Below are 17075 nucleotides of genomic sequence, written 5' to 3'. Positions count from 1 at the left end.
CGGCAGCAGAATCACAAAGCCGGAACCCAGCCTCTGACAGGGAGCTGCGATCAGCGGCAGTTAACCCCTCAGGTGCGGCACCTGAGGGGTTAATGGCCGCTGATCTGCTGCCAGTAACCGCCTCCTGTATTAAGGGCTAATTATCATTGGTGGCGCAGTGCGCCCCCCTTCCCCAAATTAAAATCATTGGTGGCACAGTGCGCCGACCCCTCTCAACCCCCCAGTATTAAAATCATTGGTGGCAGTGGCCACAGGGTCCTCTCCCCTTCTCATTGGTGGCAGTGGCCACAGGGTCCCCTCCCCTTCTCATTGGTGGCAGTGGCCACAGGGTCCCCTCCGCTCCTCTTCATTGGTGGCAGTGGCAGCTTCTGATCGGAGCCCCAGCAGTGCAATCGCGGGGCTCCGATCGGTTACCATGGCAGCCAGGACGCTACTGAAGCCCTGGCTGCCATGGTAATCTCTCTGCTGCTGTGTGCACAAAGCACAGGGCAGCAGGGAGAGTGTAAAGTCCTATTCACCCTGATAGAGCTCTATCAGGGTGAATAGGACAAGGGATGAAAAGATCCCAGGTTCTGGCCCCTAAGGGGGGAAATAGTTATTAAATAAAAAAAATAAGTTAAAAAAAAACACCAAAATATTAAAGGGGTATTCCCATCACAATGATCACTGTTAAATCTCTTAATGATTTGACAGTGATCATTTTTCTAAATACATTTTATTACCCAATTCCCACCCTTTTTGAGAAAATAAGTCCACTCTTACCTGATCGTTGTCTTTCGTCTCCAATGGTTACGGCCACCTCTCCTGTCGAACCCCGCCGGGCCGCGCTTGCGCAGAAGATTCTCTCCCGGCCGGGCAATGTCCTGAACGCGCACACCGCCGCGCATGCGCCATGATGACTTCTTCCTGGCCAGTATAGTACAGAGCCGCGAACGCTCATGCCGGCTCTGTACTATACAGGCTAGGAATAAGTCACCATGGCGCATGCGCGGCGGCGTGCACGTACGGGACATTGCGCGGCCCGGCCGGGAGAAAAACTTCAGTCATCTGCGCAAGCGCGGCCTGGCAGGGAGAAGACGTCAATCAAGCACCGCCGAATCCAAAAAGTGAACGTCGCGCTGGACGAAAGTAAGTATGAAAACTGAAGATGGGAATACCCCTTTAACCCTTTCATGACCAAGGGTCATTGATGCCCCAGTGTCCAGGTCAAAATTTACAAATCTGACATGCGTCACTTTAAGTGGTAATAGCTTTGGAACACTTTTACTTATCCACGCCATTCTGAGATTGTTTTCTCGTGACACATTGTACTTCATGACAGTCATAAATTTGAGTCAATATATATCACCTTTATTTATGAAAAAATCCCAAATTTACCAAAAATAAATAAAAATTTGCAATTTTCTAAATTTCTATTTCTCTGCTTCTAAAACAGAAAGTGATACCTCATAAAATATTTATTACATAACATTCCTCATATGTCTACTATATGTTGGCATCATTTTGGAAATGTTATTTTATTTTTTTAGGACGTTACAAGGCTTAGAAGTTTAGAAGCAATTCTTAAAATTTTTAAGAAAATTTCCAAAACCCACTTTTTAAGGACTAGTTCAGGTCTGAAGTCACTTTGTGGGGCCTATATAGTAGATACCCCCATAAATGACCCCATTGTAGAAACTAGACCCCTCAAGTTACTTAAAACCAATTTTACAAACGTTATTAACCCTTTAGGTGTTCCACAAGAATTAAAGGAAAATGGAGAGGAAATTTCTAAATTTCACTTTTTTAGCAGATTTTCTATTTTATTACATTTTTTTCTTTAACACATTAAGGGTTAACAGCCAAACAAAACTCAATATATTACTCTGATTCTGCGGTTTACAGAAACACCCCACATGTGGTCGTAAACTGATGTAAGGGCGCACGGCAGGGCGCAGAAGGAAAGGAACACCGTATGGTTTTTGGAAGGCAGATTTTGCTGGATTGGTTTTCTGAACGCCATATGTTTTTTATTTTTCTACCGATCGTCTTGTGCAGGGGCTCATTTTTTGCAGAAAGAGTTGAGGTTTTTATTGGTACCATTTTTGAGTACATAGGATTTTTTGATCATTCATTATTACACTTTATGGGACAAGGTGGCCAAAAAATTGGCTGTTTTGGAACAGTTTTTTTTTTTTGTTTTTTTACAGCGTTCATCTGAGGGGTTAGGTCATGTGACAGTTTTATAGAGCAGATCGTTACGGACGTGGCAATACCCAATATGTATACTTTTTCTTATTTAAGTTGTACACAATAATAGCATTTCTGAAACCAAAAAAATGATGTTTTAGTGTCTCTATAGTCTGAGAGCCATAGCTTTTTTATTTTTTGGGCGATTGTCTTAATTAGGGTATCATTTTTTGCGGGACGAGGTGACGGTTTGATTGGTACTATTTTGGGGGTCATAAGCCTTTTTGATCGCTTGCTGTTGCACTTTTTGTGATGTAAGGTGACAAAAATAGCTTTTTTGGCACTGTTTTTTTTTATTTTATTTTTATGGTGTTTATCGGACAAGGTCTATCATGTGATATATTTATAGAGAGGGTCGTTACGGACGCGGTGACACCTAATATGTGTATTTTATTTTTTCATTTTTTTTTATAGGAAAAGGCAATTTCTTTTTTGAATTTACATTTTTATTATTTTTATTTTTACTTTTATTATTTTCACTTTTTTTTTTTATCAGTTCCCTCTTGGATCTTGAAGATCCAGTGGGGCTGATAGTTGTACTATACTTTGCAATGCTCTTGCATTCCAAAGTATAATACTTCCAGATGTCCTGTAGGTGGCAGCACTGGACGCTTTTGCCATGGCAACCATCGGGTGCTGCAATCACAGCGCTGCAGCCCCGATGGTGGAGAGAGGGAGCTCCCTCCCTCTGTTAACCCCATGGATGCTGCAACCGCAGCATCTATGGGGTTACTGGAGAGTGTCAGCATAGAGCTGACACTCTCTGCTGATGGCGGCGGCTCAGTAATGGAGCCGCCGCCATCACACACACAGGAGGGGGATCGGGGGCAGCGGGGATCGGGGGCAGCACTGGAAAAGGGGGGGGGATCGGGGGGTACGGCTGAGACTGGTGCGGGTGAGACTGAATGCGTGGGGCGGGGAGGGGGCGGGCGGACCGCACCGCATCAGGGCAGCTGCCTCTTGGAGATGAGCTGCAGGCAGACACAAGGGGGGGGCACAGCCACAGATTGGGGGCACAGATCGGGGGGGGGGGGGGGGGTATCACGAGGACCCTACCTGATTTCATGCTCTGATCTGCAGAGCGCAGATCAGAGCATGAAACCGGCATTTTTTTCACTGCCGCGATCCGATTGGTTAGTCTGTACAGACTAACCAATCGGATCGATTGTCGGCAAGGGGCCACTCTGATTGGTCCCTTGCCGGCATTACTGGCCTGTATGCTGTCCGTGACAGCAGCAGGGCTCGGGCAGAAGCTTTAATCCAAGCGTTTTGCAGCGCTTGGATTAAAGAACTGTCTTGACGTTTATAGACGTGATAGCTGCACGGGGTATGTGCAGCTATCACGTATATATACAGATTGCGGTCGGGAAGGGGTTAAGTATAAAATCACCCCTTTTCCCTATTTCGCATATAAAATATATAAACAATAAATAAATAAACATATCGCCACGTCAGAAAAGTCCAAACTATTAAAATATAAAAAAATCTATGCAGTGAATGCCGGAACATAAAAAAAATTATAAAACTGCGCGATTCGCCATTTTTAAAAAAATGCGGAATGCATGTGGCTTTTTTTTTTTGCGTGGTATCGAGTATCGCAATACTTTTTTATGGTATCGAATTGAAAATTTGGTATCTCAACAACTCTACTCTGTAGACTGCCGCTGTATATGTGTGTGCGATTCTGTACACTGCCGCTGTATATGTGTGTGCGATTCTGTACACTGCCGCTGTATATGTGTGTGCGGTTCTGTACACTGCCGCTGTATATGTGTGTGCGGTTCTGTACACTGCCACTGTACATGTGTGTGCGGTTCTGTACACTGCCGCTGTATATGTGTGTGCGGTTCTGTACACTGCCGCTGTATATGTGTGTGCGATTCTGTACACTGCCGCTGTATATGTGTGTGCGATTCTGTACACTGCCGCTGTATATGTGTGTGCGGTTCTGTATACTGCCGCTGTATATGTGTGTGCGATTCTGTACACTGCCGCTGTATATGTGTGTGCGGTTCTGTACACTGCCGCTGTATATGTGTGTGCGGTTCTGTACACTGCCGCTGTATATGTGTGTGCGGTTCTGTACACTGCCACTGTACATGTGTGTGCGGTTCTGTACACTGCCGCTGTATATGTGTGTGCGGTTCTGTACACTGCCGCTGTATATGTGTGTGCGGTTCTGTACACTGCCACTGTATATGTGTGTGCGGTTCTGTACACTGCCGCTGTATATGTGTGTGCGATTCTGTACACTGCCGCTGTATATGTGTGTGCGATTCTGTACACTGCCGCTGTATATGTGTGTGCGGTTCTGTATACTGCCGCTGTATATGTGTGTGCGATTCTGTACACTGCCGCTGTATATGTGTGTGCGATTCTGTACACTGCCGCTGTATATGTGTGTGCGGTTCTGTACACTGCCGCTGTATATGTGTGTGTGGTTCTGTACACTGCCACTGTACATGTGTGTGCGGTTCTGTACACTGCCGCTGTATATGTGTGTGCGGTTCTGTACACTGCCGCTGTATATGTGTGTGCGATTCTGTACACTGCCGCTGTATATGTGTGTGCGATTCTGTACACTGCCGCTGTATATGTGTGTGCGGTTCTGTATACTGCCGCTGTATATGTGTGTGCGATTCTGTACACTGCCGCTGTATATATGTGTGCGATTCTGTAGACTGCCGCTGTATATGTGTGTGCGGTTCTGTACACTGCCGCTGTATATGTGTGTGCGGTTCTGTATACTGCCGCTGTATATGTGTGTGCGATTCTGTATACTGCCGCTGTATATGTGTGTGCGGTTCTGTACACTGCCGCTGTATACAGTCTTGTGAAAAAATTAGGACACCCTTTGAAAGCATGTGGTTTTTTGTAACATTTTTAATAAATGGTTATTTCATCTCCGTTTCAACAATACAGAGAGATTAAAGTAATCCGACTAAACAAAGAAAACTGAAGAAAAGTCTTTTCAAGATCTTCTGTAAATGTCATTCTACAAAAATGCCTATTCTAACTGAGGAAAAAGATAGGACACCCTTGCCCCTAATAGCGAGTGTTACCTCCTTTGGCTGAAATAACTGCAGTGAGACGGTTCTTGTAGCCATCTACCAGTCTTCGACATCGGTCTGAGGAAATTTTACCCCACTCCTCAATGCAGAACTTTTTCAGCTGTGAGATGTTTGAGGGGTTTCTTGCACGTACAGCCCTTTTCAAGTCACCCCACAGCATCTCAATGGGATTCAAATCTGGACTTTGACTTGGCCATTCCAGGACTCTCCATTTCTTCTTTTTCAGCCAATCTTTGGTTGATTTACTAGTATGTTTTGGGTCATTGTCATGTTGCATGGTCCAGTTCTGCTTCAGCTTTAATTTTCTAACTGATGGTCTCACATGTTCTTCAAGCACCTTCTGATACACAGTAGAATTCATCGTGGATTCTATGATGGTGAGCTGACCAGGTCCTGCTGCAGCAAAGCAGCCCCAAACCATGACACTTCCACCTCCATGCTTCACAGTTGGTATGAGGTTCTTTTCTTGGAATGCTGTGTTTGGTTTACGCCAAACATGTCCTCTGCTGTTGTGTCCAAATAATTCAATTTTGGACTCATCTGTCCAAAGAACATTATTCCAGAAGTCCTGGTCTTTGTCAACTTTATCGCTGGCAAATGTCAGTCTGGCCTCGATGTTTCTCTTGGAAAGCAAAGGTTTCCTCCTTGCACACCTCCCATGCAAGTTAAACTTGTACAGTCTCTTTCTGATTGTAGAGGCATGTACTTCTACATCAACAGTAGCCAGAGCCTGCTGTAGTTCTCGAGATGACACTTTAGGGTTTTTGGATACCTCTTTTAGCATCTTGCGGTCTGCTCTTGGGGTGAACTTGCTGGGGCGACCAGTCCTGGGCATGTTGGCAGTTGTTTTGAAAGCCCTCCACTTGTAGACTATCTTCCGGACAGTGGAATGGCTGATTTCAAAATCTTTTGAGATCTTTTTAAATCCCTTCCCAGACTCATAGGCTGCTACAATCTTTTTTCTGAAGTCCTCTGACAGCTCTTTTGCTCTCACCATGGTGCTCACTCTCACTTCAACAGTCAGGAGCACACCAAACTAAATGTCTGAGGTTTAAATAGGGCAAGCCTCATTCAACATGCAGAGTAACGATCTACTAATTATGTGCACCTGGTGTGATATACCTGTGTGAGATCTGAGCCAATTTAAGAGGGAATACATGTGAGGGTGTCCTATCTTTTTCCTCAGTTAGAATAGGCATTTTTGTAGAATGACATTTACAGAAGATCTTGAAAAGACTTTTCTTCAGTTTTCTTTGTTTAGTCGGATTACTTTAATCTCTCTGTATTGTTGAAACGGAGATGAAATAACCATTTATTAAAAATGTTACAAAAAACCACATGCTTTCAAAGGGTGTCCTAATTTTTTCACATGACTGTATGTGTGTGCGGTTCTGTACACTGCCGCTGTATATGTGTGTGCGGTTCTGTACACTGCCACTGTATATGTGTGTGCGGTTCTGTACACTGCCGCTGTATATGTGTGTGCGGTTCTGTACACTGCCGCTGTATATGTGTGTGCGGTTCTGTACACTGCCGCTGTATATGTGTGTGCGGTTCTGTACACTGCCACTGTATATGTGTGTGCGATTCTGTACACTGCCACTGTATATGTGTGTGCGATTCTGTACACTGCCACTGTATATGTGTGTGCGGTTCTGTACACTGCCGCTGTATATGTGTGTGCGATTCTGTACACTGCCGCTGTATATGTGTGTGCGATTCTGTACACTGCCGCTGTATATGTGTGTGCGGTTCTGTACACTACCACTGTATATGTGTGTGCGGTTCTGTACACTACCACTGTATATGTGTGTGCGGTTCTGTACACTGCCACTGTATATGTGTGTGCGGTTCTGTACACTGCCGCTGTATATCTGTGTGCGGTTCTGTACACTGCCACTGTATATGTGTGTGCGGTTCTGTACACTGCCACTGTATATGTGTGTGCGGTTCTGTACACTGCCGCTGTATATGTGTGTGCGGTTCTGTACACTGCCGCTGTATATGTGTGTGCGGTTCTGTACACTGCCGCTGTATATGTGTGTGCGGTTCTGTACACTGCCGCTGTATATGTGTGTGCGATTCTGTACACTGCCGCTGTATATGTGTGTGCGATTCTGTACACTGCCGCTGTATATGTGTGTGCGGTTCTGTACACTGCCACTGTATATGTGTGTGCGGTTCTGTACACTGCCACTGTATATGTGTGTGCGGTTCTGTACACTGCCGCTGTATATGTGTGTGCGATTCTGTACACTGCCACTGTATATGTGTGTGCGGTTCTGTACACTGCCACTGTATATGTGTGTGCGGTTCTGTACACTGCCGCTGTATATGTGTGTGCGGTTCTGTACACTGCCGCTGTATATCTGTGTGCGGTTCTGTACACTGCCACTGTATATGTGTGTGCGGTTCTGTACACTGCCACTGTATATGTGTGTGCGGTTCTGTACACTGCCGCTGTATATGTGTGTGCGGTTCTGTACACTGCCGCTGTATATGTGTGTGCGGTTCTGTACACTGCCGCTGTATATGTGTGTGCGGTTCTGTACACTGCCGCTGTATATGTGTGTGCGATTCTGTACACTGCCGCTGTATATGTGTGTGCGATTCTGTACACTGCCGCTGTATATGTGTGTGCGGTTCTGTACACTGCCACTGTATATGTGTGTGCGGTTCTGTACACTGCCACTGTATATGTGTGTGCGGTTCTGTACACTGCCGCTGTATATGTGTGTGCGATTCTGTACACTGCCACTGTATATGTGTGTGCGGTTCTGTACACTGCCACTGTATATGTGTGTGCGGTTCTGTACACTGCCGCTGTATATGTGTGTGCGGTTCTGTACACTGCCGCTGTATATGTGTGTGCGGTTCTGTACACTGCCGCTGTATATGTGTGTGCGGTTCTGTACACTGCCACTGTATATGTGTGTGCGATTCTGTACACTGCCGCTGTATATGTGTGTGCGATTCTGTACACTGCCACTGTATATGTGTGTGCGATTCTGTACACTGCCGCTGTATATGTGTGTGCGATTCTGTACACTGCCGCTGTATATGTGTGTGCGATTCTGTACACTGCCGCTGTATATGTGTGTGCGATTCTGTACACTGCCGCTGTATATGTGTGTGCGATTCTGTACACTGCCGCTGTATATGTGTGTGCGATTCTGTACACTGCCGCTGTATATGTGTGTGCGGTTCTGTACACTACCACTGTATATGTGTGTGCGGTTCTGTACACTGCCACTGTATATGTGTGTGCGATTCTGTACACTGCCACTGTATATGTGTGTGCGATTCTGTACACTGCCGCTGTATATGTGTGTGCGGTTCTGTACACTACCACTGTATATGTGTGTGCGGTTCTGTACACTGCCGCTGTATATGTGTGTGCGGTTCTGTACACTGCCGCTGTATATCTGTGTGCGGTTCTGTACACTGCCACTGTATATGTGTGTGCGGTTCTGTACACTGCCACTGTATATGTGTGTGCGGTTCTGTACACTGCCGCTGTATATGTGTGTGCGATTCTGTACACTGCCGCTGTATATGTGTGTGCTAGGGGTGGGCGATATAGACGATATAGGCGATATGCGATATAAATTTGTGCCACGATATGGATTTTGAGCATATCGCCTATATCGCCGGACCGCGATATGATCCTGAGCCGGCACAGTGGAGAAGGAGAGAGTCCCTCCCTCCCCACTGTGCGCGGCTGCCGCTGACCACCAATGACAAAAGAGGAGGAGGGGAGGGACTGACAGTAAATCATTGAGTTTTCACGATCTCAGTGAGTGCGTGAAAACTCAAATCCGATGGTATATTCTAACCCCCAGGCGTTCCCATGGTGACAGGGACGCTTGCCTGGGGGTTAGAACATACAGGGCCACGCCGCTGACAGTAGAACATTTAAAAACTAATCAGTAACTTTAACTTTATTAATTGGTGATCTCTTTACTGTATACCTTACTAGGTCTTAGCTCCGGTAACTAGTGATGTCCGGTTCATGAACGAATCGTTCATTTGAATCGATTCAGTTCAGTGAACCGGAGGAGTCGATTCACTTGAATGATCCGATCTGTTTGAATCGGCTCTCAGTCCCAGCAGACAGACAATGAATGCTGACAGAGACGCTCACCTCACGCTGGCAGCAGGAGCCTGAGGGAGGGACTGGGGAGGAGTCAGTAATATGATCTTAGAGTGGAAGCTGCTTCTGCCAGCCCCTCCCCTCCCCGCCCACCAACCAATCACCGACCAGAGCTGAGGGGGCGAGGCCAGCACAGCACAGTAGCAGCTCTGACTCGAGTCCTCTGAGTAGTGCAGGGTCAGGGAGTCTAAAGGAATGGAATGAGTCACAAGAATCTAAAGATCCGACTCAGTCAGTGACTCATTCGATTCATTGAGTTAGAAGAGCCGTGAGTCAGACTGTAGAACAGGTTACATTACACTGAGGCTGTCGGCTCTCTAGTGATAAGGAGCAGAGAGATAAGAGAAGGGACAGATGACACAGAGTTTACATTACAGGATGAATTAAATTAACCCTTTAGAATCAAATTGGCTTCTCAGGAGATATATATGTTAAAGGCATATATAGGCAGTACTACTGAATGAGATGCCTTTAACATATATATCTCCTGAGAAGCCAATTTGATTTGTGGGATCTGTGGATGGCACCGTTTAGGGGAGGGGGGGGGATCTGTGGATGGCACCTTTTAGGGGAGGGGGGGATCTGTGGCTGGCACTGTTTAGGGGAGGGGGGGATCTGTGGATGGCACCGTTTAGGGGAGGGGGGGTGTCTGTGGATGGCACCGTTTAGGGGAGGGGGGGGGATCTGTGGATGGCACTGTTTAGGGGAGGGGGGGATCTGTGGATGGCACCGTTTAGGGGAGGGGGGGGATCTGTGGATGGCACCGTTTAGGGGAGGGGGGGGATCTGTGGATGGCACCGTTTAGGGGAGGGAGGGGGATCAGCTCCCTGCTGCTGTGTGCACAAAGCACAGGGCAGCAGGGAGAGTGTAAAGTCCTATTCACCCTAATAGAGCTCTATTAGGGTGAATATGACAAGGGTTCTACGTTCTAGCCCTTAAGGAGACTAATAGTTATTAAATAAAAAGTAAAAAAAAGTTTAAACTCGCCCCCCAAATATAGAAAACAATATATCGCAATATATATCGCATATCGCACATGCTTAAAATTATATCGCAATATAGATTTTAGGCCATATCGCCCACCCCTAGTGTGTGCGATTCTGTACACTGCCACTGTATATGTGTGTGCGATTCTGTACACTGCCGCTGTATATGTGTGTGCGATTCTGTACACTGCCGCTGTATATGTGTGTGCGATTCTGTACACTGCCGCTGTATATGTGTGTGCGGTTCTGTACACTGCCGCTGTATATGTGTGTGCGGTTCTGTACACTGCCGCTGTATATGTGTGTGCGGTTCTGTACACTGCCGCTGTATATGTGTGTGCGATTCTGTACACTGCCGCTGTATATGTGTGTGCGATTCTGTACACTGCCGCTGTATATGTGTGTGCGATTCTGTACACTGCCGCTGTATATGTGTGTGCGGTTCTGTACACTGCCAGGTGTTATTTTTGTCGCTGAAAATAAGGCTTTATAAAAAGGTAAAAAAAAAAAAAGGCTCCTTTTTTAGCTGGCTCCTAGATTCCAAGGAAATTTGTCAAGCCCTGATGTAGATGACCTATAGAAAGTCCCTTCTAATTAGCGGGCACTGTATTAGGGCTCATGCACGTGACCGTTGTCGGCCGGCGCCCGTATTGCGGCCCGCAAACAATATACGGGCACCGGCTGTTTGTGCACCGCATCCCACATTCGGACCCATTCACTTAAATGGGTCGGCAATCCGAAAGGTGTGGGCGTGGAACCCCATGGAGGCACTACAGAGTGCTTCCGTGGCCTTATGTCTGTGCCACCGCATCGAAAAAAAGGAGTACATGCGGGCCGCAGACCCCCTTCAAGTCAATTAGGTCCTGCATCCGCATACGGTGGCCCTACGGTCGGTGCCGGTGAATTTGCAGTCCGCAGCACGGGCCCGGCCGGAAAACACGTTCGTGTGCATGCGCTCTTACACATTTACCATGCACCATGTGAACGAGGCCTTAGTGGTAGCATCTCCTGCATTTCATAGGCCAAAAAAATAAGACCTGCTCCAGTGTAATGGAAAATATTAAGCGTGGGCCAATCGGGTGTATTTGGTCGCGTTATATTTTCAGGGTCGGCTCAGGGATTATTAGGCCGTGTTCAGACGCGGTGGAGCAGCCCTCGTAGATCCAGTCGCCCCTCTTCTTGCAGCTATTTTTATGTTGTGACCTTTCTTTATTTATAATTTCTAGCAGGAATAATAGAGGAACGGCACAACACAGTGAGAAGAAGAGAAGCTCCAGAATTGTTATTACATGAGGATACGTCAGAAGAGGGGACAAAACCTGTCGGCGGACAGCTCCCTCCCCCGCGCACATGCATGCTCAGCCCCCCTTCTCGGTACAGGTATACACCGCGGACTCTGCGGTCACAAGTCCAAACCTGTAAAAATGGCGCATTGTCCCCGTATCTGCATTAATTATGGCAAAAAAACTGGGACAAGACCCCACCACGTGTGCTGCAGTATAGAGCCCCCCGACCAGCACTGTATGGGGGCTATCATCAGGAGCCATGCTCCACCCTATAACCCACTGACTGCCAGCTCCTGCCATGACGTCATTTTGCGAGGGAAATACGTCACGGCTCGGAAACTTTACCGCGACCTCCCCTGCTCATGAGGGGTTAACAATAGACACTCACGTGACGCGCAGAGCTCTGTTCACCGGAGACACAACCGTCTGACAACGGCAAATCCCTCGGCGGCCACGCCCCTTTTCTTGAAACGTCACTCAGAGCTAGTCCTGGCCACGGCTTTCGGTTTCCATTTTGAGGGCCCGTGTGTTACAGGAGGGAGTGGGCGGGGACTGGGCCGTGTGTTTACAGGAGGGAGTGGGCGGGGACTGGGCCCTGTGTTACAGGAGGGCGTGGGCGGTGACTGGGCCGTGTGTTTACAGGAGGGAGTGGGCGGGGACTGGGCCCTGTGTTACGGGAGGGAATGGGCGGGGACTGGGCCCTGTGTTTACAGGAGGGAGTGGGCGGGGACTGGGCCGTGTGTTTACAGGAGGGAGTGGGCGGGGACAGCGCGGTGTGTCACAGACGGGAGTGGGCGGGGACTGGGTCCTGTGTTACAGGAGGGAGTGGGCGGAGACTGGGCCGTGTGTTACAGGTGGAAGTGAGCTGGACAGTGCGGTGTGTCACAGAGTGGGCGGGGACAGGACCCTGTGTTGCAGGCGGGAAAAAGCCCCGCACTCAGCACTGCTTGTTACGTGAACCTGTGCTGCCCCTACACTTTTAGTTAAGGAGTCGGGTCGGACCTGCCATAGCCCCTACTAAGAAATTTTCTGATTAGTTCCTTAGGGCCCCCCCATCCCCCCGAGCCCTCCCAAGTCTGCCAACTAGATATAGTGATCTCATGCTAGCCTCAGATACCTCTAAACTATCCTAGTGATATGCCCCCAATGTATGATAAGGGCATAAGGGGGCTATCCCAAAAATAATGATAACCTCTCCACATCAGTGGGGGGTCCGAGTCCCAACCCTGTCGATCAGTTGCTTAAGGATGCCACCGGCTCTCCAGAGCTCTGCTAGAAACTCGGCCATGTGACCGATGTGTACAGTGACGTCACATGACCTAGGAAGAGGTGACGGAGCGCCTGACCTCTTATAACGGCTGATCGGCAGGGGTCCCGGGAGTCAGACCCCCATCTGATATTGATGACCTATCCTGAAGATAAGCCTCTTAATACCTCAGTCTGCCCCTGAAAGGGGTTGTCCAGCTGTGATAATAAAATATTGTGGGAAGTTACAAATGAAAATAAACTTTAACCCCTTCTGCTTCGGCACCAGTGACACCGTGTTCCCTCTCTGGTCTCTACAGGAGTACCGTAGATAGTGGAGCGCTGTCTCCAGAATTCCCATAGAAATCAATGGAGCAACCATGCATGCGTGCCTACGTCCACTCCATTTCAGGGGGGCTTTAGGGGCTATGGGTCCCCTGTTTTCATGATTGTGGGGTCCCAGTGGTAGGACCCCCACTGATCTAATAGTTATCCTCTGTAGCCTCCCTTCTAGCACTCTAACACCCCTTCAATCTATCCGCAACTCTGCTTCCCGGCTAACCCACCTCTCCCCTATTACTCCTCTGTCTCTTCTCTCTTCCATTATCTTCACTGGCTCACCATGGCCCAGAGAATCCAGTACAAAACACTATGACAAGGCAGTCCACAACCTGACCTCTCCATAGATCTGTGACCTGATCTCCCAGTACCTTCCCACATGTAATCTCCGATCCTCACAAGACCTTCTTCTCACCTCTTCCCACAATCGCCTCCAAGATTTCTCCCGTGCATCCCCCCACACTCTGGAACACATCAGACTCTCACCTACAGTGGAAACCTTCAAAAGAAACCTAAAAACCCACCTCTTCAGACAAGCCTACAACCAGTGACCCTGCTGCTGCTATACCGCCATGACCAGCATTACCCGCACCGACTGTGTCCTTCATCCATACCTTATACACTACTCACAAAAAGTTAGGGATATTTGTCTTTATGGTGAAATTTATGGAAAACGTAAAAAGCTCCAGTGATATATCATGATTGTGGTCAGGACCTAAACGAGTGGAAGATGCCCAACCACCACCCCCCTACCTAATTGGCCTGAGGTGTGCCTTGGCCTCACTAGGTCGGTATGCCTGAAAAAGGGGGCATACCCTGAATGTGATGGTTGAATGACTGAATGAAGAATGGGAATGGGTGGGCAGGGGACGTCCGAATGCCGACGTGCTGCCTGGGAGAGCCGGACTGCTTAAGACAGGTACCGACCCCTCCCACAAATCCAGGCTAGCCTGTGGCCAGCCTTAACACTTGTGGTCAGGATCTAAACGAGTGGAAGATGCCCAACCACCACCCCCCTACCTAATTGGCCTGAGGTGTGCCTTGGCCTCACTAGGTCGGTATGCCTGAAAAAGGGGGCAAAACCCACCAGTGAGGGAAGGATTGGCCTGAGGTGCTACTCTGCCAATGTACTGAATGCTTGGACCAGCTCCGCTTGTGGCTCCGGGATATACCGTACAAAGCACCCCGAGCGCCAGCGCCCCAAGTGTTTGATGATATGCACAGGGACTCCATGCTTGGACGCTGCGGATGCCGCACCGATGCGGAAAGAATGCCCCGAGAATTGAGCCGGATTCAATCCTACACTGGTCAACAGGATGCGAATATGTTTGATGAACTGGCTGGACGTCAGTGGACCAACAGGGAATGGAAGTAACGGGTCGGTGGGGCTGTGAAGACTAAGGGCCAGCAAGAGGTTGTCCAAGACTGTCACTGGACACCATGCGTTTGTGGTCTGGAAGAACTTAACTACATGGCCGGGACCTACCTGCCTTGTTTTGTTGTGAGGCAACTGCAAATGAAAGTTACTGCCCATCCTGACTAAATTTCCCTTGTGGAGAGCCACCGCCCCTTGTCTGGCCTGTGTCACTTCACCTGGTCTTAAAAACCCGTAAAACGCCAAGTACATCGCCGCCTTGATCACCAGGCTGGGAAGGACTCCGAATGGTGACAATGTGAGAACTTCCGACAGGCTACGAAACCTGTCCCCCGTAATAGGTCGACGGACCGACTTGACCGTGACCTGGCTTTTTTGAATGCCTCTGAGGATGGCCTTGATCGGGTGAGCTGAAAATATAGAGGGTCTGTCTGGCTCTTGAAGTGCCAAAAAATGCTGCACCCCAGCCAAATATAGCCTAATGGTGTTGTAGGATAAAGCCAATACCGAATGACAATAAGACACGAAAGCCACCATATACTTGACCTGACCTGTGTCACCTCTAGGATATGCCAACTGAAAGTTCAAAAAAACGTACTGGCCGACAAAGACTTGGTAATGAGTGAACTGGCGACCACCATCAGAGAGTCTAATCCAAGACCAGCAGCCGCCAGTCCGGTACCGGGGTGCCCACTGAGTCTGCTTCTGGGTTCTGTAAGAAAAAGCGAGAAAAATCAAAATGAGATAAAGCATCAGCTGCAACGTTGCTGACCCCGTCCAAAAACAGGGCATGAAAATGAAACCCCTGTTCCAGAGCTATCCAGGTCAATCTACGCATGAAAGACATGATGAGTAACGATTTAGATCTGCCCTTGTTAATGATCTCTGCGGTCGCCATGTTGTCAGTGTGGAAAACCACCGTGTGACCCGACCACCTATGCCCCCAGACTATAGCAGCTGCTACGATAGGATAGATCTCGAACAATGCCGACGTCTGAGAAAACCCTGGCAACTGTAGCACGTGTGTGGGCCATGAGCCGGCGAACCAATGTGAGCCAAATATGGCCGCGAAACCTACCGAGGCAGCCGCGTCTGAAAATACGTGTGGAGAATCAGAAGTGGCCCTCGGAATAACCATGGAAATGCCGTTCCACCCATTGAGAAATCTGTCCCACATGAACAGATCTGCTCGGGCGTTCGCATTAAGATGCACTGATGCGTCCAAATCACTGGTCTGTTGTAATAAGACTAGCAATCTTGAAATGAATGATCTACCCTGAGGAATGATCCTCATGGCAAAGTTTAACATGCCCAACAGAGACTGCAATTCTCTCTTGGTGCAAACCTGAGACATGAGCAAGGAACGGACACCTGATTTGATTCTGTCGAGTTTGTCTTGTGGCAGACTGGCTGACATGGCGCGTGAATCCAGAGAGATCCCCAAGAACGTGACAACCTGCGCAGGCCCTTCTGTTTTGTGTTCGGCCACTGGAATGTTTAACTCCTTGAAGACCTGCAAGAGAACCTGCAAGTCAACAGGCGCCTGTGAGGGTTCTTCGATCAACAGAAAATCATCCAGGTAGTGAATGACATTCTGGCAACCCTGTTCCAACAAAATCCATTCCAGTGCCTGCGCTAACTTGTCAAACAGACTGGGGCTGCTCTTGGAACCAAACGTCAACTTGGTGGCGAAATAGTACGCATCTCTCCATTTGATGCCATGCCACTGCCAGAGAGATGGGCTAATGGGCAGCAGTTTGAACGCACAGAGACATCTGCTTTGGACAGCCAAGCCCCCATGCCTGTCTGAAGAATGACCTGGATAGCCTGGTCTACGGAAGTATACTTCAAGGAAAATTCCTCGGACGGAATCAACGAGTTGAGACTTGGAACGTGGGAAGAATGTGGAGCAGACAAATCATAAATCAAACGAAATTTATTGGAATATTTTCCCTGCACCACCCCCACCGGGCTCAGCCTCCAAGTGCAGAAAGAAGGGGACTGGAAAGGACCAATGATGAAACCCTTGTCCAGCTCAACTGCCAAGAGTGAATCCACCAGACCAGCATGTTTAGAAGCCGACTGCAAGTTGGGGCATTCGTGAGTCTGCTGGGGCAAGGTGATGAGCCCAGTGTGAAACCCCCGTGAAAACCCTTCCACCAGGAATGTATGGAACGGCTGAACCGGATGAAGCCGCAGCAGCTGGTCTAGTGCCTCCACATTCACCCGGCTCAGTCACGCCGGCTTCAATGTGCAGACCGTGACCGGATGTGCCCTAAAACATGTGGCACAGACATGCAGGAGCCTGCACTGGCTGAAGTTGCAGATGGCGTAATTAAAGTTATTGCAGAGCTGGGCTTTGCCTAGATAATGAATGGGTCTCCCTAGCTT

General features: G+C 48.4%; 1 protein-coding gene across 1 annotated transcript in view; it reads right to left on the bottom strand.

Moving 5' to 3' along the window:
* Window positions 1-12268, bottom strand: part of CCDC82 (coiled-coil domain containing 82) — a 63214-nt gene extending 50946 nt beyond the window's left edge. The window contains exon 1 of the mRNA XM_040426305.1: window positions 12114-12268. The gene's annotated coding sequence lies outside the window, so the exon portion shown is untranslated. The remainder of the gene's footprint in view (window positions 1-12113) is intronic.
* Between the last annotated feature and the right edge of the window lie 4807 nt (window positions 12269-17075).

This window comes from Bufo bufo, chromosome 3 (genome assembly GCF_905171765.1).
Source record: "Bufo bufo chromosome 3, aBufBuf1.1, whole genome shotgun sequence".
NCBI classification, from domain to species: Eukaryota; Metazoa; Chordata; class Amphibia; order Anura; family Bufonidae; genus Bufo; species Bufo bufo.
This window is presented reverse-complemented; position numbering and strand designations above follow the sequence as displayed.